At 42.3% G+C, this 26,960-nt stretch overlaps 1 pseudogene; it reads right to left on the bottom strand.

Moving 5' to 3' along the window:
- Positions 1 to 10,990: 10,990 nt before the first annotated feature.
- LOC123241024 lies at positions 10,991 to 13,367 on the bottom strand (annotated as a pseudogene).
- Between the last annotated feature and the right edge of the window lie 13,593 nt (positions 13,368 to 26,960).

Below are 26,960 nucleotides of genomic sequence, written 5' to 3'. Positions count from 1 at the left end.
CTGCCTCCTGTGCCAGAACAAGGGGACAGAGAGATGAGCTGAGGATATAAGAAGAAGTATCTGAACTCCCCAGGGGCTTGGTTGAAGTTAAAGTCTTGGAATTAGACACAACTAAGAAGTCTTAGATCTGGGCAAACTGAATTGATTGGAGGTGGGGGGGGGGTAAAGAGGCAGGAGAAAGATATGGCCACTTGACTTTTTCTTTCATAGTTGACTGACTAGAGAGACAGCTTATAGGATTTGTGGTGTCTGAGAAACTAACTGAAAACCCAGGGTGTGTGAAGGAGGCAGGTGAAAGGGTATATAAGAAGATGGAGGGAGGAGGCCTCTAGATGGCTCAGGGGACAGAGACAGGCCTAGAGATGGGAGATCCTGGGTTCAAATCTAGACTCAGATACTTCCGATCTGTGTGATCCTGGGCAAGTCACTTAAACCCTATAGCCTAGCCCTTACTATTCTTTCCCTTTAGAACCAATACACAATATTGATTCTAAAATGGAAGGTAAGAGTTAAAAAAATATGAAGGGTGAAGGAAGAGAATTGGAAGCCCACAGATAACAGCAATAGTGATCTAGAGAAGCTGGAGTGAACTGTAAAGGAGAGGTGTTACCAACTGATGATAGTCTGAAAGCAGGAGAGGGGAATAATGGGTAAGGAAGGGAATAGGGAAGAAGAAAGGGAATGAGACATGAATGGGGGAGAAGGAAGGTGATGAAACAGGGATGAGGAAAGGGATGGGGGTGGAGAATTGGGATGAGACATGGTTGGGGGAAGAGGAAGAGAAAGAGGAGGGCAAGAGACAGGGATGGGAAGGTAGAAGAGGAGACAGGGATGGAGAGGAGGAAGGTGATGAGACAAGGATGAGGAAGGAGATGGAGAGTAGGAAAGGGGTGAGATAGGGATGGGGAGGAGAAAGGGGTGGGAGAAAAGAATGAGAGGGATGAAGAGAAGGAAGGGGATGGAATAGGGATGGAGAAAGGGATGAGGAGATGAGACAGAGATAGGGAAGGGGATGGAGAAGAGGATGGGAAAGAGATAGGAAGGAGGGGAAAAGAATGGGATGAGACAGAAAGGAAATGAGATAGGGATGGGGAGGAGTAAGGGGATGAGGCAGGGATGGGGTAGAAGAAAGGGATGAAACAGGGATGGGAAAGTGAATGATTCAGACGGGAGGGAAAGAGGATCTGTTGGAGGAAGGGGATGAGACAGGGATGGGGAAGGGGTTGGGGAGGAGGAAGGGGATGAGACAGGGTTCAGGGAGGAGGAAGGAGGAAGAAGGGGCTGTAATAGATGGGGGAAGAGGAGGGCATGAGATAGGAATGGGATAGGGGATAAGACAGGGACAGGGAAGGGGATGTGGGAGGCCATATTACAGGGATGGGGGTGGAAGGAAGGGATGGGAAAGGAATGGGAAGGAAGAAGGGGAGGAGCCTGGCATGGGGGAATAGGAAAGGGATGAGACAGGGATGGGGGAGGAGGAAGGGGATGAGGCAGCGATGGGGAAGGAAATGGGGAAGGAGGAAGGAGTGAGACAGGGATGGGAGAAGAGGAAGGATATGATAAGGGAAAAGGGATGGGGGTGGCAGGAAGGGGATGAGAATGGGGTGGGGGAGGGGGAAGTGGCTCCAGAATTGTTCCCCTCCCTCCACTTTTCCCTCCTCCCTCCAGGTCGGGCCTGACCCACAGCGCCTCCCTAAAGGCCAGGTAGCCCCGGACTGCGGTAGCGGCTAGAAGAGTCCCCAGCACGACCATCATCAGTGCCAGGTCTCTGTGACTGCGGGGGCGAACGGGCTGAAAGGCCAGGGGCTCCGGGGGTTGGTCGGGCTCGCTGGGCCCTGGGCTCCCTGGAAGGTCCATGATAGGAGACAGAGGCTCGAGGACACCACAGACTGGGAAGGGAGCAGCTGGGGGAAGGGGACGGGAAGCTCTCAGTTAACGGACCGGGAGGGGTGTGGCCAGAACCACTGACTGACAGCCAGGGAGGGGCGGGCCCGGAGTCTGCCAAACAATTGGAGATCCTTAGAATCCCTTGGGAGGCAAGGTCTGGAGCTGCAGGCTGCCCCTGGGGCTCCAGGAACGTTGTTTTGTGTGTTGCTGACTTTGAGGGTGGAATCAGCCAACCTCCGGGTACTCCTAAAGCAACTTACTTTGACAGGTCTAGAACAAGTGAAGTCTCTCCTAACAAACAATACATTTATTTTTCACTGAACGAGAACTGACCCTCTCTCCCTATCACCCAAAGCAAAATAGACCCCCTGCAATAGAGAGATAGACAAGCAAAGCAAATTCCCAATTCCCAGATTTTAGACTACCTCCAAAACTGCATATCTCATTCTGCATTTGTAGCCCATCGTCCCTCCATGGGGAGGTGAGAAGCTTTCTTTATCTCTTCTCTGGAATGATTGCATTAATCAGAACAACAAATTTTCCATTTTACAGTGTTGTTATACACTCTTCTCTTGGTTTTGCATTACCTGGTTCTGCTCACCTGGTTTTGCATCAGTTTGTAGAAATCTTACCAGGTTTCTTGGAAATGATGCCTGTCATTTCTTATGGCACAATAGTATTTCATTGCATTCCTATGCCATAATTGGCTTCCCCATTTCCTAATTGTTGGGTACCCCTTTATTTTCCATTTCTTTGCAGTGACAAGAAGGGCTCTGCAGATTTTTGTATTTATGGGATCTTTTCTTTTTTCTTCTATCTTTTTGGGATCCAAGACTGATGGTGGAATTGCTGGATCAAAGAGTAGGCACAGCTTAGTAACGCAATCTCAGCTTTGGTCAGTAGCTCACAAGCTATAGGGAGGTATCAATGGTCCAGGCTCGGTCTATTACTTATGGAAGAGATTCTGACAAGAAGGGATACTCTGAGTCATTATAGATGTCTTTAATAGTAGCACATTGACACTACTATCAGAGGCTGGGGGTGGTTGTGAATAAGGTTCAGAGACTAGGGGAAAGAATGAGGAAAAGAAAGAAGGAATAACAGAGAAAAGGTGGCCATTCAGGGAGTTAGATAATAGCTGCTGGGGATAGGTAGAAGAGTGATTTCTGGGCATCAACCAAGTGTAGGAGATGTTCATGCAGTCAAGGACTCCTAGTGATTGTTCCACTGACTAAGGATTTGGGGGGGGGTTTCTAAGGATCCTCAAGGATATTCTCCACTTTCAAGGTGGTGGGGCCCTATCAAGATTATTCAGTGCCACTATTTATTATCCATGACAGAGTTGGTTGGATTTTCCATGAGCAGAGAGATGGTGAACCATCACTTCAGCAAATGCTGAATCATAGACTATCTACCAGTTCTATGTGGAGATTATCTAAACCAGATTGGGAGTGAAGGTGACTACGTTTATTTGGCTAGGACAAGGGAGTTGAACCTAGCAGAAGGAATCTGAGGGGCATGTACAATGCAGGGACAATATCTGTGTGTAATTTAGGGATGTTGTCACTAAAGCATCCTATCTATTTACATAGTTTTCTTTGTGTTTCAACAGTCTGATAAATTGAGTATTTGTTATTTAAAGTGCTCACCTATGTGTATGTTGTGTAGTTACAAGTTTCAAGCTTACTCCTGCTGATTTTTGCCTCATCAGTTTCTGATGCTGAACCATTCAGCAGGTTCAAGGACTTTGGTGGCCAGAACTGTCTTTTCTGGGTCATATGGCCTATAGGAGCAATTGCCAGGGTACAGCTCCAGAACATTGGTATCTGCAGGGTCCTTGCCATTCTGCTCTCTCTTCACATGCCAAGGAGATAACAGGGAGTTTCACATAGTAATTTATCAATATTCATTGAATGTTTTTTTCAATGTGGAACTTGAATTTGACTGTTAAAATCAGGAGTTATCTGAAAGGGGCTAGTCTAGGTAGGGTAATTCAATTGCAAAATTCTGCCTTTTAAACTGTTATTTTCTTGCCAGATCTCTTCCATCTTTCTCATCATCTTAAGTCTTGCTGCTCTCAGGAGCAGGCCCTGGTGACCCCAGGTAGCTGCCAAGGACTTAATGGGTGCCCCAAACTTGCTCTAACTCTTGTGTGCTGGCTTTGGCATTGTAGGTGGTATGGGGTGGGGGAGGGGGTTGCTCAGCTTGTGTTTTCGTGAGAGCTGTTTCACCTCCAATGCTGTGCCCTATTGTGGAGTCCCTTCGCTCCTCTGGATTTATTTTTTTGTCTTCTTGAGGAGTCCTATATGTTTCGGTTAGGAGAGGCTAAGCAGCTGCTTTTTACTCTGCCACCATCTTAACCTGGAAGTCTAGGTAGGGTAATTCAAATGAACAAAGGCACAGATGTAGGGCTGAATGTGTTACATTTGTGAGATCAGGCTAGTAGTCTAAAAACAGAGAATGGAAAATAGAGCTATGGGACTATGATTTGATTCATTAATTTTTTTAATTAAAATATTTTTCATTTTCAAATTCTCTATCATTGCTGTGAGGGTGAAGTCCATTTTTTGCCCTCCTGGTCTAAACTCTGAAAGTTCCTGACCCAGGTTTGGGTCTGTCTGCTTTTCCAGGTTGGGAGTTTCAAATGACTACTAGTAGTCTCATTTACTATTAGCTGGCTAGGTCATAGTGATGGGCAAACTACGGCCCATGGGCCAGATTGGGGGGGGGTGCCCTGAAATGTTCTATCCAGCCAGGGGACATTATTCCTAATCTGACAAATACAATGAGTAGGATACAATACAATGAAACTTCAAAAGAGTTGCCTTAGAAACAGACTGACAGATGAACATTTCCTTTCCTTTGACCCCCTCTTTAAAAAGTTTGCCCATCACTGGAGGTTTCTCTTGTTCCTAACAACTCTCAGCTCCCCTTTGGCCTGTCCTGGTTATTCCACTGCAGGTTTATATACACTGGGATATAGGCTAGGGCTGAGTCCCTGCTCTGCTCTTGGCATCAGGGCCACACAAATAAATCTCTAGAACTGGTTCCTTGCTTAGTATACAGCTAGAGCCCACAGGTTTTTTTCCCCTCCCAATTAAAAAAATTTTTTTTTAGTTACATTGGAAACATTTTTTGACAGTTGCTTTTTGACATTTTAAAATTCAGATTTTCTCCTTCCATACCTTGCCCCCAGGTGGTGAATAGTCTGATATAGGTTCTACCCATACTTTCATGTAATACACATTTCCATATTGCTCATGTCATGATAGAAGTCACATGCCACACGTACAATAGAAATCTCATGAAAGAATATAGTTGAAGATGGTGTGCTTTGATCTGCATTCAGATGCCAATAGTTCCTTCTTCAGCTTCTTTTTCTTCCTGAAGCCCTTGTGCTTATCTTCAAGACTTGCTTTGCTGATAATGGTTTAGTTCTTCACAGCTGATCATCATATAATATTTCCATTATTATATACATTGTTCTGTTTCTGCTCAATTCACTCTGTATCAGTTCATATAAGTATTTCCAGGCTTTTTGAACTCATCCTATTCATCATTCCTTATGCCACAATAGTATTCCATTATAACCATATACTACGATTTGTTCTGTCATTCCCCAATTGATGGACATCCCTTCAGTTTCTAATTTGTTGCTACTACAAAAAGAGCTGCTAAAAAGATTTTGGTACAGGTAGGTCCTTTGCCCTTATCTTTTTGGGATATAGACCCAGTAGTGGTATTGCTGGGTCAAAGGGCATGCATAGTTTTGTGGTCCTTTGAATGTGGATCCAGCTTGCTCTCCAGAATGGTTGTATCAGTTCACAGTTCCAACAGTAAATTCCAACAATAAATGTTTCCAACATTTATCATTTTCCTTTTGGGTCATGTTAGCCAATCTGGGAGGTGTGAGATAGTATCTCTTACTGGTTTTAGTTTGCATTTCTCTAATCACTAGTGATTTGGAGCATTTTTCCATATGACTATGATTATTTTAATTTCTTACTCTGAGAATTGCCTGTTCATATCCTCTGACGGAGAATGACTTATATCCTTATAAATCTGACTCAATTTACATTTGAGAAATGAGGCTTTTGTCAGAGACACTTGCTATAAAACTTTTTCCTCAATTTTGTTGTTTCCCTTCTAATCTTGGTTGCATTGGTTTTTTTTTTTAGACCCTTAACTTCGGTGTATTGTCTCATAGGTGGAAGAGTGGTAAGGGTGGGCAATGGGGGTCAAGTGACTTGCCCAGGGTCACACAGCTGGGAAGTGGCTGAGGCCGGGTTTGAACCCAGGACCTCCCGTCTCTAGGCCTGACTCTCACTCCACTGAGCTACCCAGCTGCCCCCTGCATTGGTTTTATTTGTAAAATACTTTTAAATTTAATGTAATCAAAAATATCTCTTTCATTTTTCATAATGTTCTCTAAGTCTTGTTTGGTCATAAATTCTTCCTTTATCCATAAGTCTGATAGGTAAACTTTCCCATATTCTCCTAATTTGTCTATTGTGTCACCTTTTATTTCTAGATCAAGTATTCATTTTGACTGTATTATAGTGTATGGTGGTATTGCGGTTATTGTGGGCCAGAGTGTTGTCAGAGGGGTCTCAAATAATGGTAGAAAATAATGAAGGGTTAAAAAGAGACACTTAAGCCGCAAGCTTTTAACAGTCCTGATTTATTCCGTTATGTTTCTTCTCCATCAGGCTTCTCTCTCTGGCAGGGCAAGGAGCAAAGTACATATCTTATTCCGCTGTGAGAACGAGCTAGCTTATCACGGGAATCAAACATGAAGATAATTTTGACTAGAGCCTGACATTTGGAGCCGGGGAGGGAATTTTCCCCTGCCTCCGTGTTTCTATCTTCAAGGTTGCATTTTTCTCTGCAACTGTGCCCTTTTCCTGACTCCCAGGAGGGGCGGAGGGGAGCATTTGGGAAGGAATTTAACCCCTTGGCACCTCACATGGTGGGATATGTTTGTTCATGCCTCATCTCTGCCATATTGCTTTCTAGTTTTCCCAGTGGTTTTTGTTAGAATTCTTTCCCCAAAAGCATGAATCTTTAGGTTTATCAAACACTAGGTTACTATGGACATTAACTGTCATGTGTCAATTGCCTATACTATTCCATTGATTTGCCAATCTATTTCTTAGCCAGTGCCAGATTGTTTTGATGATTACTGCTTTATAGTATACTTTGATATCTTATATAGACAGGCCTCCTTACTTCATATTTTTTTCATTAATTCCCTCGACATTCTTGGCCTTTTGTTCTTCCAGATGCACTTTATTTTTTCTAGTTCTATGAAATAATTATTGGGTAGTTTGATTGGTTATGGCACTGAATAAGTTATTTAATTTAGGTAGGATTGTTATTTTCCCTATACTGGCTCAGTCTATCCATGAACAATTAATGTTTTCCCAAATGTTTAGGTCTAACTTTATTTGTGTGAGGAGTGTTTTGTGATTGTGTTCATTTAGTTGCTGTGTTTGTTTTAGTAGATATACCCCCATGTATTTTATATTGTCTTAACGTTATTTTAAATGGAATTTCCCTTTTTCTTGCTATTAGATTTTGTTACTGTTATATAGAAAAGGTGATGATTTATTTGGATTTATTTTGTATCCTATGACTTTGCTAACATTATTATGCCTTTGTTTTTTGGTTGATTCTCTAGGTATACCACCATATCATCTGCAAAGTGATGATTTTGTTTTTTTCATTGCCTATTCTAATTCCTTCAATTTCTTTTTCTGTTCTTATTGCTATAATGAGCATTTCTAGTACCATATTAAATAATAGTGGTGATAATAGGCATCCTTGTTTTACCCATGATCATATTAAGAAGGGCTATTAGTTTGTCTCTATTACAGAGAATGCTTGATGATGGTTTTAGATAGATACCATTTATCACTTCGAGGAGGATTCCATTTATTCCAATATTTTCTAATGTTTTTGTAAGGCATGGGCATTGTATTTTGTCAAATGATTTTCTGCATCTATTGAAATAATCGTGTGGTTTCTGTTGGTTTTGTTATTGATGTGGTTATTATGCTGATGATTTTCCTAATAATGAACCATCCCTGCATTCTTGGTATAAAACCTATGTGATCGTGGTATATGATTCTTGGGATATAATATCTTTGCTAGCATTTTATTTAAGATTTTTGTTTTAGGGACAGCAGGGTGCTCAGTGGATTGAGAGCCAGGCCTAGAGACAGGAAGTCATAGGTTCAAATCTGGCTTCAGACACTTCCTAGCTATGTTGACCCTGGGCAAGTTACTTAACCCACATTGCCTAGCCTTTACTGCTCTACTGCCTTAGAACCAATACATAGTATTGATTCTAAGATAGAAGGTGAGGGTTTAAAAAAAAGATTTTTGTATCAATGATTATTAGGGAGATTGGTCTTTAGTTTTATTTCTCTGTTTTAGCTTCTCTGGGTTAGGTATCAATAGCATACTTGTGTCATAAAAAGAATTTGGAAGGATTCCCTCTTCCCCTAATTTTCTAAATAGTTTATGTAGTATTAGGGTTAGTGGTTCTTTGAAAGTTTGGTAGAATTCATTTGTGAATTCATCTGGCCCTGCGGCCTTTTTCTTAGGGAGTTCTTTCATAGTTTGTTCAATTTCTTTTTCTGAGTTGGGGTTAAGTATTCTATTTCCTCTTTTGTTAATCTGGGTAATTTATATTTTTCTAAGTAATTAATCTTTTCACTTAGATTGTCAGATTTATTGGCATATAATTGGGCAAAATAACTTCCAATAATTGCTTTAATTTTATTTGGTTGTGATTTCACCTTTTTCATTTTTGACATGTAATTTGGTTTTCTTCTTTCTTTTTTTAATCACACTAATCAATGGTTTATCCAGTTTACTTTTTCATAAAACTCTTTGTTTTATTTATTAGTTCAATGGCTTTCTTAGTTCAAAGGTGAAAGTGAAGACTACAAACTCCTGGAAAATATGAACAAACTGACTAGCTTGAAATATCTAGAAATGAAAGATATTTCAATAAACTTAAATTGAAACCTGAAGGACTTAAACCAGAAACATGCAGTGCTTCAGCCTTATTTGGATCAGATCACTTTAACTGAGGAGCAAGTGGCTGCTCTTGAGCAGGTAGCCTACACGTTGGACGCATGTTGGAAGAAACTAGGAGCAAAGTACAAGAAGTTAGAAAGGCGATGAAAATGCTTTAGCCAAAGACTGTCCCCCAAGAGCTGCATACCTGGATGGACTTCTCAGGCTCCTGTGCTTCAGCCCCATGGTGCTTTTGCCCCAGGGACGATCCCTGCCCCAGCTTGAGTTGGCTCCACTTGGTTCCTGGCCATCCTGGATGCTTTTCTAAACTGTACCCCTGGATCTTGGGCCCAGCCCTCCACCCCTTCTCCCTCTCTCACAATGATATGTGCCCTGGACAAGGCTTAGCAATCAGGACCACTCCACCTGGTGTAGACTCAGAGGACCCGTCTGGGCTCCCTCTTCCCTGCCTTCCTGCCCACCCTGGACTCTCTTTCCCAGTGTTGCCCCCTTCCTTACTCAGTAACAAATAAAATGTCCGTATGTAACCTTTAAAAAAGAAAAGAAAAAAAAAAAGAAAGCATTGATGGTTTGAAGCTCTCAAAGCATTTCTTTGGGTCTATAGCAACAGGGCCGGAAGCAAGGAACTTGGCTACTTTTAGACACTAACATCAGGGCCCTGGAATTGCAAGAGGGAGACTGAAACTTGGAATCTTTAGTCATCATTGGGACTTTGAAAGGTGGGGTTGTGGTATCAGCTTCTTTTTAAGTAGAGAGATGGTGATCAGTGAACTTCAAATATACTGAGGACCATTTGCCTCTAGGGTCACACCCATACTCCTTGTGGTAGGGGCTAGAGATCTGAAGACTCTGGGAAGCTTGCTTTGAATAAAGAATTTCCACAGTCCCTGATCCCCACTCTTTAGAACCTTAGGGCCGGAGGAAGGCCAGGGCTCTGTATAGTCCCTCTCTCAGGAATTCTTCATAGATCTCTGGAGATTTGGGAGATATAGAGTAGAAGAGATTTAAGATTTCATTTTCCTGATTCCTTGGGGGAGTCTTGAAGAATTTGTTAGTGTTGATGCCATAGACCTGTGAGAAGGGTCAGATGTGTATGTGTGGGAAAGAGAGAGACAGAGACAGAGAGAGAGACAGACAGAGAGAGAGACAGAGAGACAGAGAGAGACAGAGACAGACAGAGACAGAGACAGAGAGACAGAGACAGAAACAGAGAGAGACAGAGACAAAGAGATAGAGAGAGACAGAGACAGACAGAGAGAGACAGAGACAGACAGACACAGAGAAAGGGAGACACAGAGACAACAGAGAGAGACAGAGATAGAGACAGAGACACAGAGAGAGACACAGAGTTAATCTGACTTTGCCAGCACCATAGGATTTAGATTCCAAATCTCAGCTGTTCTGAGGCAGTGGACTAAGTCAGTTCCTTGCTTTTGTGTATCACTGGTCAATAGGATGGGAAGGAACTGTGAGCTGTTGGCCAGAGCTCACTGAAAAGTTTCCTCTTCTAGTTTTTCTTCATTTAATAGTAGTGTACTGTATAGTAGTGGCCAAGGTAATTTCCCTAAAATACAGTTTTCATTAGTTTTTTTCCCCCTACTTAAATATCTCCAGTGGCATCATAATGTATCTGAACTCCTTTTCTTAGTGTGGGGTATCAAAAACCCCCTGAATTCACTCAGCAGATTTGGTCTTCAGCCTCCTAACCTACATTAGCTTTGTTATTGTGGATAATTTGCTTAATCTTTCTTGAACATGTTCCCCAAAGCATTTTGCAAACCTTAACGGGCTATCAAATGTACCCATCATGATGATCCCATCCAACTTATCCACTAAATCTTCTAGTATTAACAATCCATCCATTCCAGGCCCAATGTTCATTGTCCATACAGAGGTCAGAGTCATGCCATATCTATTGGGATTGCTATCCCTCTACTTCATCATCTATGAAAATCCTACAGATCCCTAAAGACCTAGTTCAAAATCTCACCCCAAGTACAAGGCCACCATGCTTTTAAACATAATAAGTACTACAGAAAATTCAGATTGGTCACTGCTAAGATAGCAGAGTATAAGGAAAGGTGGATTGAGTTGAGGCACAAGCCACTGTCCTGTTGGGTAAGCAGACCAGTGATTCCCCAGGGAATTTATATTTCTTCAAATGCAGTTCAGCTACAATCTTATAAAATTCATTCTTTTGGTTCTGAGAGGAAGTCACAGTTAGAAAAGGGCCTGTTGTCCCCAGTTCTTGGACTTGGGGCACCTCCAGAAAATTCTCCCAGATCAGCTCCCTCCTGTTCTATTTACCAGGATTTCTTGTAAATCTCCCTAAAGGGACCAGCTACTAATGAATTTCTCATCGAGGACAGTGAGGATTTTAATGAATTTTTCAGGATAACCTCCAAAAGAGTCTGCCCTGTACCTGTTCAGGGGAATGTTACTTATGGAAAATGGTCTGAAATAATAGTAGTCTGTAATATTAGAGGACAATTATAATAGAGGTCTCCCTTTTGTGACCCAGCACAGAAACCCATTACTTGTCCTACTTCTCATTTTGACCTTCCATCACCCCTAATTCTATCAGAAATTGGCCAAGATTCCTCACCTCAGCAAGGCTGGTCGTCTAGGGCTCCCCACAGAATGACTGAATGTACCAGCTCATCTTCAACTTTAGCTCTGTCAAAAGCTTTGATGCAAGGTAAATACTAGACCTGGGAGAGAGACGCCATATTGGGAAAGGCTGAGGTCTCCTTAGTTACAAGGGTGGGGAGTGGTGGCACTTGATCCTGTGTGGCATGAAAGCAGTGTATGATTCTCAGAATGAAATTTGGCTTGTAACACCAATAATTTTAGGATTTTAATGAGAATCAGAGAGAGATAGCATCCCTGTGCAGGATAGGACTGCCCCATTCCCCTTTTCTCTGAAGCAAACTGCTTTGCAGTCCCGGATTCCTTCCCCCACTCAGTCTGCATCCCACCTTTGAAATACTAAAGACTGGCAATTTAGCTGACCTCCAGATGTAGCAATGAGATGAGAGAGAGGGGAGCAGCTCCCAGGAAGAATTTACAGTCTAAAGACAGCCTCCTCTCCTTGTTCCCTGATCCTAGAAGCTTGTTTCAGAAATTGTCCTCAGTTTTGCATTTTGTATGTTCTCTAAAAGTGTCAATTTGAGGGATCTCTGGCCGGAATGTACCAGGATAAATAGGTGTCAGGATGAGAGATAAAGGAATGAAGCATTATGACATACCATTATGTCACTAAGAACTGAGCATTGTTTTTTCTATAAAATGGGAGTTTATTTGTCCTAAGCACTCAGCTTGAGGGCAGTGTACCTTCCCTTTTCCTTACCTCTCTAATAAAGCCATACCTGCATTTTATCAAGGCCTCTTGCCAAGTGATTAAGGGGGAACTCCCTTGCTAACAAGGAACCCCAAAATTTTCACTACAAACAATCCACTAGAGCAGGAGCAGGGATGGTAGAGTGAGGCAAAAACCACCCTTCACATCACAAGGACTCTGGATGCTTTAGCTAGGTTTCTGCTCCCTTCCCTGAGGAAGCTGCCATCTACCCCACAGACCTCTGAAAGGCAAGGGAGTCCTGCTAGGAGTCAGTCAGATTGCATGGTGGGAAAAACAATATGAACTTCCTAGGCTGTTAGTTATGGCCTCCCACAGCTGGTTCTAATCTATCTCTCTAGCTTTAATTCATATTATAGCTCCTTGTATACCTTTTAATTCAAATTGAAATGGGACCATTTTCTGAACTCAGTATTCTGGTTTCTGCCTCTGTCTGTTTGGATAATCTATCCTGCAGGGCCAAATGCATTGCTCCATCACCTCTATCTCTGGGAATCTTTAAGACTCACCTTGAGTCATCTCCTCAGCAACATCCTCCCTGTACCCTCCAGTGGTGAATGTTCTTTTCCTTCTCACATTATCTTGTATTTACTTATCTGTGAACATGTTGTATCTCCAGTAGAATGTAAAGTCCTCGGGGGCAAGGACTGCTTCGTTTTTGTCTTTTTATCTCCTGTACCTGGCACAATGCCTTCTACACAGTGGACAAAAAAATATTTGTTGAACCGAACCAGAAAGACCCCCACTTCCTATACTAAACTTCCTCCCAAAACAATGCCCCCCTCTTTTCTTCTAGCTGGAGAGTACCAAAACATGAAAGGATTGCCTTGGGAGCTCTAGCCAATGACCTCTCACCTCTTTGAAGGGGTACGTAGTCTTCTCCAGCTGCTGGCCAGCTTTCTCCATGCTCAGCTCCTGCTGCCACCGGTTGTTTTCCCTTTCAAACTGGGCAGCCTCCTCTGAGGACAGAGAGCCCTCAACTGCATTGCTTTTCTCATCCTGGATCACAGAGGGCAGAAGGACCAGAAGCCTCTAGCTCCATCTGGGAAAGAAAGCTGAGAGAGGGCTTAGTCATCCCTGGGAAATCTTTGGACTATGGACCAGTCCCCTTAGGGGCATGAAGAAGGGATGCATGGAAGATGCAGCTTTCCAAAATTTACCCTTTGGGGCCAGTGAATGAATTTTTATATAGGGGGAAAAACCATTCCAGAGTTGCAAAATAGCACCCCAAGTCAATCATTTTGAAAATATGGGATTGCTAGTTTTAAGGGGGAAGGGATATGGATGGATCAATGCAAAACTATCTCCTCTGTCTCCTTTGTTGGAAGATGATGGATTTAAAGTGGGAGTTTCTTGCAACTTTCACATGCATCAGCAGTGGTGAGAGGTAATAATAAGTATTTCAAGTTTCTGGTCTTTCCCTCCTAGCAAGCTTCATTCTCACCATGAACAGCCAGCCAGAGAGCTACAGAGGAAGTTGCTGAAGCAGGAACCACATCTCAAGAAGGGTTATTTGAGGCCTCCATTTTGCCCACTTTAAGTCTACATGGGAATATCAAGCAAGGTGGGTACATTTGCTCATACCCTCATAAAATGGAGTTAGGATATAGGTTCTCTCTTCACAACACTTGTGTGAAAAGGTCACTATGATTTATCTACTAGGATGTTAGCAGCATATCAGCAGACAGGGGAGAGATTTATTATAAACTATAGCTGTTTATCTTGGGAGTTTAGGAGAGAATAAAATCTTGTGTTATGCCCCTGGGAACTGAGCAGCATTGAAGAAAGAGCGACTGAGTAGGCCAAAGACAATATTAAACTACTTATTTTTCAATACTCTCAGTCCTAGAGGAACTTTAATTAGGCAGAAGCCTGGACATGATTCTGTTATGTTTGGGTGACCTCAAATGAAGAACTGAAGGGTGGAGAAGAGGGCACTGGGAGATAGGAGAAAAATAACGGGGAAAATTATCTCTTATAAATAGAGCACATAAGAAGGAATTTATACAATGGAGGGATCAGTGTGGGGAAGGGTGGAGTGAATAACTCTTGAACCCCACTCTCATCTAAACTTGTTCAAGGCAGGAGAATACATACTTACACAGTTGGGTTTAGAAATTCTTCTTAACCAACAGTGAAGTAAATGGGGAAAGAGGTTGAGAGAAAGGGGAAAATTGGAGGGAGAAGAGATTAAGAGAGGTAGTCATCAGAAGCAAAACAGATTCTTTAAGAGGGGAGAGAATAAAAAGAGAAGGCTGAGAATAAGAGAATAGGATGGAAGCAAATAACACAGTTTGCAGTCATAACCATCAGTGTGAAGGGGATGAACTCATCCATAAAATGGAAGAGGAGAGCAGAATGGATATTGAAGTTTAAAAAAATATAAATTGCCCAAATTGGAACATGAATGCACTGCTGGTGGAGTTGTGAATTGATCCAACCTTTCTGGAAGGAGTTTGGAACTATGTCCAAAGGGCTTTAGAAGACTATCTGCCCTTTGATCCAGCCATACCACTGCTGGGTTTGTACCCCAAAGAGATATTAGGGGAAAAAGACATGTATAAAAGTATTTATAGCTGCGCTCTTTGTAGTGGCAAAAACCTAGAAAATGAAGACGTGCCCGTTGATTGGGGAATGTCTAAACAAATTGTGGTATCTGTTGGTGATGGAATACTATTGTGCTGAAAGGAATAACGAATTGGAGAAATTCCATGTGAACTGGAAAGACCTCCAGGAACTGATGCAGAGCCAAAGGAGCAGAACTCAAAATTGTTGAGGGGGAAGTGGGGCAGGGTAGGCTGAAAGGTGATAGCTTTGAGGAATGGAAAAGATGCTTATCCAATAGGAAAGAAAAGATAGACTCAGAGCCACACTGGAACAAAACCAGGGAATAAGCTATGCCCCCCTCATTATCCTGAGGATGACCAGTGAAAGGTGGCTCTAGACTTTGGGCTAGAAAATAACTTCTTGGCTCTGAGGCTTACTTGCTATCTGCCCAGTCTTTCTCTGGTTTCTGAAGTCAAGATCTGAGCTGGGCAACCCTTCAGAGGTAACAGACTTTAGGGTGGAGCTAGAAGACTAGAGGACATCTTCTCTTTTCTCAATCTATCTTTGAAAATACAGATTAGGAGGAACATTAGGCCTTTCTAACTTCATGGTATAAGAATAAGCTAGTGCTGTTTTTTGTATCCTGGGGTGCCAATGTAATGCAAGTCATCTATTAGGGGTTGTGAACACAGTGGTCTCCCCTCAGTTTATTGGCTTTATCTTGGCCCATCAGGAGACCAGGTCTGGTGACAGGAAAAAGGAGAACTCAAAGGGGATGCTGTCAACAGTTGCCAGAGCCCCAACTTCTCAGAAACACTAAAGGGTTCTATGTGTCTGATGGGGCTCTCTCTTCCATGGTCTCACTATCTCAGGATCCTACCTTTCTTTGGGTACAAAGAACTTGAACTCCTAGACATGACTGCAATCTTTGGAGAGGATGATGTGTCTGGTAAACTGGCTTGAACAGAATCAGAAAGTGAAGTGGAGAGGTTGATTGAGTTGGAATTTGGCATGGATCCTGTGGCTGGAAGAGAAAGAGTAGGAAGCAATGACTGCTTATCTCCAGGTGTGAGGATGGGAATATGAACTCTTGCAAGAATTCCCTAAACCTTGATTTCTTTATTGATAAAGTGAGTGGATTGAACTCCATGACCTCTAAGAACCTGTCCAACTCTAGATCTCTTTCCTGTGACCACTAGGTTTCAGTAAACAGCATTCAGGGAGGCTTCCATAAAGCAGCAGAAGAAAAGAGAGTAGAAGGGCCTGAAGGGCTAGCTAAAATGGAGAGATAAAAAAAGGGGGGAGAATCCAGTGGAGCCAGGAAGAGGAGAGTCAATGTGTGGAAATGGGAAACAAGATGGTCAAGATTGGGGCAGGCAGAGAGCAGAGAGTTACCTCCACCTGCTGGTGGAACGAAGGCATGGAACATCTCAACTACAGGCTACTCATGAAGCAGCTGGATGGCCTGGGTGAGAGGGAAGAGCACTGGGGTAGTCAGTATTATAACTACAAGCTAATTAAGCTATTAAGCCAACAAAGAAAGACAAAATAGACAATTCCTGGATTTCTTGAACTCTCTTAACCTAGATCCTCTGCTGCCCCTTTGGGGTGATATGAGGAGTAAGAGGAAAAAGATTCTACAGACTGATGGACCACAGACAGCTCCTTTCTCCAAGGTGGCCAATGCTCTGTTTATTGCTAAATCTCCTGATTTCTTGTCTTGCTGACCTCTCTAAACCATCTGACACTGCTGACCACTCCCTCCTCCTGATACTCTCTTCCTCCTAGTTTTTGTGACACTGTTCTATTGGTCCGACTGATTTCTCCTCCCCAGGTTCCTTTGCAAGATTTTTGTCAATGCTCATGTCCCTCTCCTGAGGTGTGGGTGTACCACAGGCTTCTCTTCTGGGTCCTCTTTTAAATTTCTTTTCTGTGTTCCATCTTTTTACTATCTCATTAACTGTTAATGATCGTCTTTATGCAAATGGATCTTGTAACTTTTCTGAAACACTTAGCAGTCATCCTTGAGTCTTTTCTTCCCCCATCACACCCAATTAATTTCTGATCATTGTCAATACTATTTCTATACTATACTATAATCACTATAATATATGTAATATATATAATTTAATACTATGTCTTTTTCCATACCCACATGGTATAGTTTGGTTCTTCCTCACCTCTTGCCTGCAACCATTTTAATGGTCTCCCAGCCTCCAGCCTCATGAATCTATCCTTCACATAGCTATGGCATTGATATTCCCATGGCATAGATCTAGCTATGCACTGTGGTGGTCAAGAAGCTTCTTCAGTGCCCATGTTTCTAGGATAAAGTGCTATCACTTTTCTATTTGGCACATAAAGCCCTCTCCATAATGGCGCCTGCCTGTCTTTATAGGCAGATTTACACATGACCTACTCTTCACTGAATTCCAAGTGAGCTTTGTGATACTACACTCTTTGATGTCTAGCCCCTTGCTCAAGTTGTATCTTATCCCTGGAATCCTTCCCCATCACCTAATGCATCTCCTAGACAGCTCATTTCCCAACCTAGTTTAAAAAGGGGGAGATGAGCCTCCAATTCCATTCCTTTGAAGAGTTGGGAGATCCATAGCTATGGCATGTTGCACATATTTTCAGACTTTTTAGATATACTGAAATTTTGCTTTTCTCAATATTTTCCTCTTCTTTAAAGGTATTAGTGATATGGTAAAGCTCTATGGAAGGAATGGGGAGGAATACTGGGAGAAATTTTGGTTATGTAAAAGTCAAAAATTTATTTTTATATAGTTCAAGATTTACTTTCTACAAGAAGTATTTCCCAGTTATTAGTGCTGCCCCCTGGATTACTTTGTGTCTATTTTTGTATGTCTTTTGTATTTATTGTTTACATGTCTTTTCTGCCTTTCTACCTCCACCCCTGGTAGAATGTAACATCCTTGAGGTAAGGGACTGTTTCAATTTTGTATTTAAAATACTAGTTGTATTTATAGTAGAGTGCTGGGTATATAGTAGGTACTGAGTGTTGGATTGAAAATATTTGGATGATCTCCAAACGGGGCAATCAATCTATGATAACTGAAGCTAATAACTGTTGTGCATCCTATAACCATTCTGATTCCCTGTTCCCATAATACTGTATTTTTGTCTCTTTTCCCCTCACATGCCTAGCAGAGCCAGAGGTAGTTAGTGCTCACCTGAAAGTCACAGTGTAGTAAGAGTCACTATTGGCAGTGAGGCAGGCCACTGTGTCCTTGGGCCCATAGTGAGTCTTCACAAAGGGTCTTGGGTAGAACATACTCAAAAGTCTATTGGAGGTAAAAGCCTACCTTAGCTATACCCTTTCTCCTCCTGAGTTTGACAAGAAGATAGTGATCACAATCATACTTTTGTGCTAGGTGGTGAGGATTTTGTTTCTCCTTCCTACTTTATATGTGATGGAGGAGAGGTATCCTGGAAGACTGATATTTCCTTCTACCCTTGATCTTAGACATGAGGAAACCATCTGAGATCTAGAAGGCCCCAAGACCCTGAAAACTGTTGAAGAAACAAGCTCAAGGGGAAATCTAGGGAGTGGGGAAGCTAAGCTACCCCAAGCCAAGTTCTGGAACTTGATACTGGGGTTGTAAATGGGAAATGTCAAGCCTGGGTAATAGTGAGTGAGAAAGATTCGAGTATGCTGTTCTCAGAATGAGGATTCATTTTATACCCTCCTCCTTATTCTCAAGGCAAAAACACCCAGTTAACACCCCCAATTGAGAAATGGATGTGGAAGGCTAGTTTGTTAAATTTTGTTGACTGAAGACTCTGGGACAAGTTTGAGGGGACTGCTAAAAGACAGAAAAAGCAATAAATAACTCAGTTGCTTCCCTTACCTCATCTGAACTTGGTTAGAAGCACATGTGTTTTGGGTTGTGAGTCAGGGCTGGGGGCGGGGGTAGGGAACTGATAATGAGTGGGAGGAGCCTTGCATTGGGAACTTGTATATATTGCCTGCTTGCTGCCTAGTCAGTCAGCACTTCTTAGGCCATCATTGAAGTGTTCCATTTCATGAAAGAAATAAACTGCCTATTTTAACTCCTACCTTCTGATTTCAAATTTTGTTTATTTAAGCAAGTGGGGCACTTGTGCTTATTTTTATCTCACTCAAGAGGATGAACATCCAAAGTAGGAAGTATTCAGATCTGGTCTAATAGTTCAAGGGGGCGGGTGGAGAAATTAGCACTGAATCATTAATCAGTGGTTCCCAGACTTTTTTGGCCTACTGCCCCCTTTCCAGAAAAAATATCACTTAGCCCCCTGGAAATTAATTTAAGAAAATTTTAATAGCAATTAATAGGAAAGATAAATGCACCTGTGGCCATCACCGCTCCCTTGGATCACTGCAGCACCCACCAGGGGGCGGTAGTGCCCACATTGGGAATCACTGCATGAAACTTGAATCAAAAAGTTTAGATGGGACTTAGATGATGGGGAAATTTGATAGTGTAATAGGTTCTGAATGTATTAGTAGACATGGTCTGTAGCTAAAAAATCAGATTTGGAAAAGGTAGACTGAATAGAATTTCTCAGATGTGAAGTGGGGATACTACTTGTATTGCCTGTACCACATGGGATTATTTAGGGAGCTAGGTGGCATATAGGGAGAATGCTTGCCTTGGATGTAGGAAGGTTTGAGTTCAAATAATGTCTCAGATGTTACTAGTTGTGTTTCACCAAGCAATTAATTTAATCTAAACCTCAGTTTCATCGGCAAAATGGGGCTAATAGCAACTAAAGGATCAAATAACAAAGACTTATAAAACTTAAAGTGCTATATAAATGCTATTATACTAATGTATAGATAATATTAGTTTAGTTTAATGGAAGGCAAACTGCATAAAGGAATTGTTAGTGATGGGGCTACATAGGTTGGGTCCAAATCATAGATGACATTTAAATTCATGCTATCTTGTATTTTTCTTGGTGGGCATCCCATCTCTTCTATTAGACTGTAAATTGCCAGAAGCTAAGAGCAAAGTGGCATTCCCCACAGCAGAAGAGAGACAAGCATTCGGTTTCATACCCCTCCCAAGAGAGGAGCATATCATATTTTATGTAAGGGCTCGGGACAGGGTTACTGTTGAGGAGGCAGAGCACCAAACCCCACTCAGCTCATCCTATCACCCCTGCTCTGGTCACATCTTAGGTCTTAAACACCAACCTCTCCATTACTCTCTGCTTTTTTGAGGAATTGCACTGAGTCTTGGGGTAGGGACACATTATAGGTATGTATGCCTTCCTCTTCTGTCATGGGGCCCAGAGTAGAAAGTGAAATGTCTGCAGTTTATTTTTTATGTATATAAATTGTCTTTTGTGTTTCTATTTATCAGTTCTCTGGAGGTTGACATTCACAAATTATTCTTCAAATATTCTGTAGCTATATATAATGTTCTCTTGGTGCTATACATTTCACTCATTTCATGTAGGTCTTTCCAAGATTTAAAAAAATCAACCTATTTCTAAGCATTTCATCAAAATCGGAGGACACAACTTGTTCAGTCATTCCCCAATTGATGGCCACCCCCTCAATTTCCAGTTCTTTGCCACTACAAAGAGAGCTGATATATTTTGGAACATAGAGATTTTTCCCCGATTTCCTCAGGAAACAGACTCAATGGTGGTATTGCTGAATCTGAGAGTATACACAATTTTATAATTCTCTTTATAATTGTTCTCCAAAATGGTTGGATAGTTTGTAGTTCCATCAACAGTGTATTATTTTTTCCATATCTCCTCCAACATTTGTCATTTTGTCCTTTTATCATTTTAGCCAATCTGATAGGTAAGATATCTCAGAAATGTTTTGACTTGTATTTGTCTAATCATTAGTGATTTAGAACATTTTGTCATGTACTTATAAATGGCTTTGATTTCTTCATCCAAAAACTGTCCATATCTTTTGATCATTTATCAATTAGGGGATGGGTCTTATTCTTATAAATTTGACCAAGTTCTCTATTTTAGATGAGACCTCTATCAGAGAAAACTGTCAATAAATTTCCCTCAATTTTCTGCTTTCTATCTAATTTTGGCTACATGTACACTTTAATGAAATCAAAATTATTCATTTTACGTCTCACAAAGGTCTCCATCTCTACTTCTTTTCTATCCATAAAATTGATAGATATGTCCCCTGTTTTAATTTGCTTATATCTCCCTTTATGTCTAGGTTTATGTATCTATTTTGATCTTATCTTAGTGAATGGTGTAAGATATTGGTCTATACCTAGTTTCTGCCAAACTACTATTTATTCATAAATTCCAGGAAACAGAAAGGTAGATAGGTGGAACAGAGACATATGATAATTAGATTAAGTCTACACTGCCCATCTTTAGATTTAATCATCAAAGGTGAGAGTACCTCCAATTCTGGGAGGTACATAACCCAACTGTGCTAGAGTAGGTGATGGATCAGAATCCACTGACTGCTCCCTAGGCAGTACTATGAGAAGTGTCTATTGTGATTGGACAGGCAAATTAGGGAGGAGGCACAGGAAGTGACCCCTTTAAAAGGAGAAGGTCTTCTGTTGGAGAGGGTCTTCTGGTGAAGAGGGCTACTGCTGAAGGAGCTCTTCTGGTTCGTGGAGGAGTGCTGGCTGGAATGCTGAGACCTTGGTGAGACTGTTTTCAATATCTTCTTTAGAAGTCCATGTGGTGAGTTTAAAGACTGAATCTTCCTGAACTTCTCTTAAGGAACTTCCCTTTAATAGACTCTGTGAATGATTCACTTCTGGGCCTCTGGGCCTCTGGCCCTCTGACTCTTGGCTGAGGGTTAATTAGATCTACCTGGATTAATTAGAGGATCGTAGTAATTTACCTACTGTGTTAGATTCTTATTTCCTTATTTCTTCTCTCTCTTCTCAATTGTAAATAAACTTTCACAAAAGTCAATTTTGACTTGAGGTTATTTCTTAATTGGGGATTTTCTCCCTGACGACCACCTTTTAATATATTTGACCAAAAAACCCTTTTCTCCCTTACACACAACAAACAGTAAACAATTATAGGAACCTTGTATTTGGCAAAAGTATAGATCCAAATTTTTGGGATAACAATTATATGGTAAAAAAAACAACTGCTGGAACAATTAGAATGTCTGTATAGTTTATAGTCAAATGCTCAACCTAAAATGGCAAAGTCCCTCTTCATCCCTGGTACTTCTGAAGAGAAAGAGATTCCCCTCTGCTGTCTTTGTCCTGCGTTTTTCCACTTTGGATTTCAAAGCAAAATTTCTTTTTTTTGTTTTTATGGTGGATTTGATTTAAAAAAAAAAAAAAGCCCCACATCAGTGGAAGTGAAGTCTGGTGAAGAAGATGGATGATCAAGCTAAGAAAATGCTTTTTTTGGTCAAAAAACTTGATATGATTATGAAGTAGCAAAATAGATTTTCTTCTGAGATTTTTAAACTGGTTCTAAAGGTTCCTCCTAAAGGAGAGTCCAGAAATGATACGAGCAATTTAAACAGTATTAGAGTTTGTGACGATGTACCATCCCATCTTGGCTCAACTATTTACATAGGTGCCTGGCTCATCCTTGTCTCTTGTCCTTTCTCTCTCTCTTCCCCACTGACCAAAGCAGGGAACTACCTGTGCTGAGGACAGGAGCCTGGTCTCCTTCTGGTCTCCTACTTGCAAATTAATTGTCCTCTACTAAAGGTAGCAAAGGCACTACTTGTTCACACTGTCCTGGTCAAGAAGCAAAGAGGGTAGCTGGGTAGCCCAGTGGATTGAGAGCCAGGCCTAGAGATGGGAGGTCCTAGGTTCAAATCTGGCCTCAGACACTTCCCAGCCGTGTGACCCTGGGCAAGTCACTTGCCTACCCTTACCACTCTTCTGCCTTAGAACACAGTATTGATTCTAAGACAGAAGTAAGGGTTTAAAAAAAAAAAGAAGCAAAGGGAACTCTTCTGTGTGAGATCAGCACTACTGCATCTCTGGACATCCTGTGTCCCACAGGGCCTTTTCTGCTTCTTTATCCAGGGCCTTTTAGTTATGAATTTTCCCTTTCCCTTTTCATAACTTTTCTAGCTGTTACCCTAGACTCTGCATTCCAAACCCCCTCCCCCTCTCCCCACTCACCTCTTTGAAACCAGTTTTACTGTTTGACTTGGTGTCTAGCAGCAGGGGCTGGAATGGAGTTACAATAGTCAGCTTCTCCTTGTGAGAGGAAGTCTCCTCCTTCACCAACTCCTCTGCCTTTTCAAAGTCAGTGATAGGCTTTACTACTGTAGGACACAAATGTAGTAAATTATCTGTTCTGCTGCTGGGAGGGCTGTATCATTGTCTCACTGTTTCTCAGAAAAACACTGGTATCAGAAGACAAAGAATTTCTAATTCTTTATCTTTCACTATGGGTAGAAATCATACTTTGAGAATTGTTTGGGCCCTTCTTTTAAGATAGACAGAACATTGTCTTGGAAAGAACACTAAGGGGGTGGGGAGTTAGATTAGATGGGCATCCGTAACCCTGGGTCTAATCCCAGCTCCTTTCTGCATCCTTTGGCTACTAGTACCTCTCAGCATCTCAGCAATGGGCTTGAACTCCTTAGGGCTGATATACATGTCCCTGTTCACATCCAAAGCGGAGAAGAAGAACGAGATCTTCCCAGGGATCAGGGCTGTCTCCTGTTTTGGAGTGAGGACACAGGTAAGAGGTGCTCAGCCCTCCCGGTCCCCGGCCTGCAGTTCCTAAGGAGATGGGATCACAGACACTCCACCCGGCAAGGGGCCTGGGGCCTTCTGTCTAACTGCTGGACAGTCAGGAATCTGAGAGGGTCGGGGAGAGTGGAACCACGACAGCTTGCGCAGCCCAGAGCTGGATAACCTAGTGAAACCCACGTCTTGGGGTGGATGGGGAAGCCCTCCCTTCAGCTTGGGGCTGAGCTGGGCTGGGCAGGGCAAGGCACGGTCCCCTCCCCCACCACGCCCCCGCCCAAACTCCCACAGGCTGAACCTGACCCGTAGCGCCGAGGCCTGGGCGTCTTGGGAGCCCAGGTAGCCCCGGGAAGCGGCGGCCAGCAGCGCCGCCAGCATTATCACCAGCAGCGCCAAGTCCCGGCGGCTGCGGGGACGGCGGGGAGGGAGCTCCCGGGGTTGAGGAGATGGTAGAGCGGGCGGCCCAGGGGCCGCAGAAAGGTCCATGATTGGAGACCGTGTCCCTGGCTCCTCCTCTTCAGATACTCTCTGCACCAACCGCCGCCCAACGATCTGGGGCGGGGCTGAAGACCGACTGATGGACGTGTAGGGCGGGGCCTGAGACTGATTGACAGCTCGGGAGGGCCGGCCCGGAGACGAAGTGTCAGTTGGCGAGGGGCGTGGCCCGAGACTGACTGACAGCTCTAGGACGGGTCCTAAATGGGGTAATTGACAACCAAGGGAGGGACTTGCCCCGGAGACTGATGGCTGGGGGCGGGGCAGGACACCGAATGACAATTAGTTGGAAGACTGCGCAGACCGACAGCTCGGTGTGGGGAAGAACTAGATAGTTACCAAGGGATGTTGAGGGGCGGGATGGACCACTCAGAGACAGCTGTGGAAGGGTGTGACTAGAGACTGACAGAGGTGGTCGGGGGTGGGGCTTAATGCTGATGGACAGTTTGGGGAGAGGGGTGGTCCGTACTAGAGACTGACATTTTGGGTTGAGGAAAAGCACCATTTTTGACTCTGGTTCAATTAGAAAGACTCAGAGGTGCTCTCCCGAGCCATTGTCCCTAGGAGAAAGAGATACCTTGTGGTTGTTGGCGATTCTCAGAAGAGGAGTAAGGAGAAAGTAGCAATAAGTCCAATAAGTCTTCTTATATTGTGGGCCATGCATTTGAGAGTCAGTCAATAAACATTTATTAAATGCCTGCTGTGTTCCAGACATTGTGCTCTAAGCATTGGGAGACCAACCCCCACCCCTTAATTTCCCACCCTCTCCCGTGTTTCTCCTCCCTCCCCCTCCCCCCGCCCCCCAATACTGATGATTGCTTTGGGGAGAAATCAGAAACTGTAGTGATAAGTAATACGTTGCCACTATGGGGCATGGATGAGTTCATAAAGTTCCAATCTGACCCTGGTAGGGGTATCCCTCATGCCTATCACCTTCCCTTGCAACACTGGACTCCACTAGAAACACCTAATTATCACTGATTCTCTCTACTTTCCACACTATGGAATTTAATAATTTACACAGCATATTACAGTGACTAGAGAGTCAGCTCTGTATTACTAAGAGGTAATTCAAGTCTTGACTCAGCAATAAATTGACCAAATGTTCCAGGGCACATCTTGGTGTCCCAGGGAATATGGGATGTAACGCTAGTCTTGAAGTCAGGAAGACCTGAGTTTGAATTTAACTTCAGACACTGTGTATCAGCTATATGACAGCTTTAGTTTCCTCAACAGTAAAATGGAGATGATAAAAAAAACCTCCTTCCCAAGGTTGTTATAAGGATAAATTAGATAATATATGTAAAGCACTTTGCAAACTTTAGTGTTCTATGAATGTTATTGTCATCACCATTATTATTGTTGTTGTTTAAGTTCCACTGGACTTAGAGTGAGGAGGCTTGGATTTAGATCCCAGTTCTAACACTTGATTAATTTAATGTTGGGTTTTTCTCATCTATAACTCTAAGGTATGCTATTATAAAATGAGGACTCTGGTTCTTAGATTTTAATAATGAATTACTTGGATAGATAAAAGAATAGAAATAGATAGATAGAGAAAATGGGCCTAATCTAGAGCTATGTGGTTCTTTCAGCAGCAACCCCTAGCACAGAATACCAGAGAGAGAGAAAGAGTGTACACTTCCTGATAAACCTCTTTATCTTGTCTTTCACAACCAGGCCAAGTTTAGCCTCATGTATGCAGACATAGGCAGATGTATGCAGACAGACATCATCTGCATGACTCAAGAAATGGAGGAAAGGTAAACTTCCTTCACACAATTTCCCCTCTGATTCTTTGGGAGACCAGCATGTTAAATCTCCTCATTTGGGTTTTCTAGGAGATTAACATGCCAGGTCTCCCCAATGAAACATTCAACATGTAGAGCCTACATTTAAAGATTCTCTTACTAGAGGTGTATAAGGTATATAAAATATTGCACCTTACTTAGAGGGAATTCCAAAAATTTGGAGGATAAGAGGGAAAGAAAGAAGTAGAAAAATGATTTATAGATGCATTGACAAAAAGTCAATTGGCATAAGAGTTCACATTCAGAACATATGATAGATTCAACCCCCTTCAATTCAGTTCATTATATCCCAAAGTTCACTTTAGATCTTTTGATGTAGTATGTGATTTCAGTAAGTATCCTTATGGCATCTTCTCCAGAAGATTCACTTTCTTGATTCAAGATATTGGTAATTTTCTTTCCCTAAAATTGCTTTAAAAGCTCTTAAGCCTTGGATTTTAGGATAATTATACAATTCCCCCCTCAGGAGGACCACTAGAATTGCCCTGGGATGCATGGCTGAGCTATGAGGTATATGAATAAATTCTCAAAACAAACAAACAAGCAAAAAAACCTCCAAAAAACCAAATAAAAGAGAAAAAATTTTAGATTAAAAATATATATATCTCAAAATCCCATGTGTATAAAATTATGAGTTTGGGTCCCTTCATGGTTGCCAAACTGCTATAAAATGAGGACTGTGGTCCTTAGATTTTGATAAAATTTAGAAGAGAAATAGATAAAAAGAGAAAATGGACCTAATCTAGCTACTATCTGTGAGCAGCAACTGTAGCACGGAACTTCCTTGGTAGAACGTCAGAGAGAGAGAGAGAGAGAGAGAGAGAGAGAGAGAGAGAAAGCGCATACTTCCTGCTTAATCCCTTTTGTCTTTCATGTCCGGATCAAATTCAGACTCACATTTGAGGTATGAAGATAGATGTCATCTGCTTGACCCAAGAAAGGGGGGAAGGGTAGACTTTTCTCGAACAGGTAATAATATATGTGCTACTTTAGAGTTGTAAGGAAATACTTATAGACCTTAAAGTGCTATCTAAGTATGTTACTACTACTACTGCTACTACTACTACTTTTATGGCACATGCATGATCTACTTTAGTAACAATGTAGTTAGTCAAGCAT

Source organism: Gracilinanus agilis, chromosome 3 (genome assembly GCF_016433145.1).
Source record: "Gracilinanus agilis isolate LMUSP501 chromosome 3, AgileGrace, whole genome shotgun sequence".
NCBI classification, from domain to species: domain Eukaryota; kingdom Metazoa; phylum Chordata; class Mammalia; order Didelphimorphia; family Didelphidae; genus Gracilinanus; species Gracilinanus agilis.
Note: the sequence above shows the minus strand (reverse complement) of the source record. Positions and strands in the feature narration are given on the sequence as shown.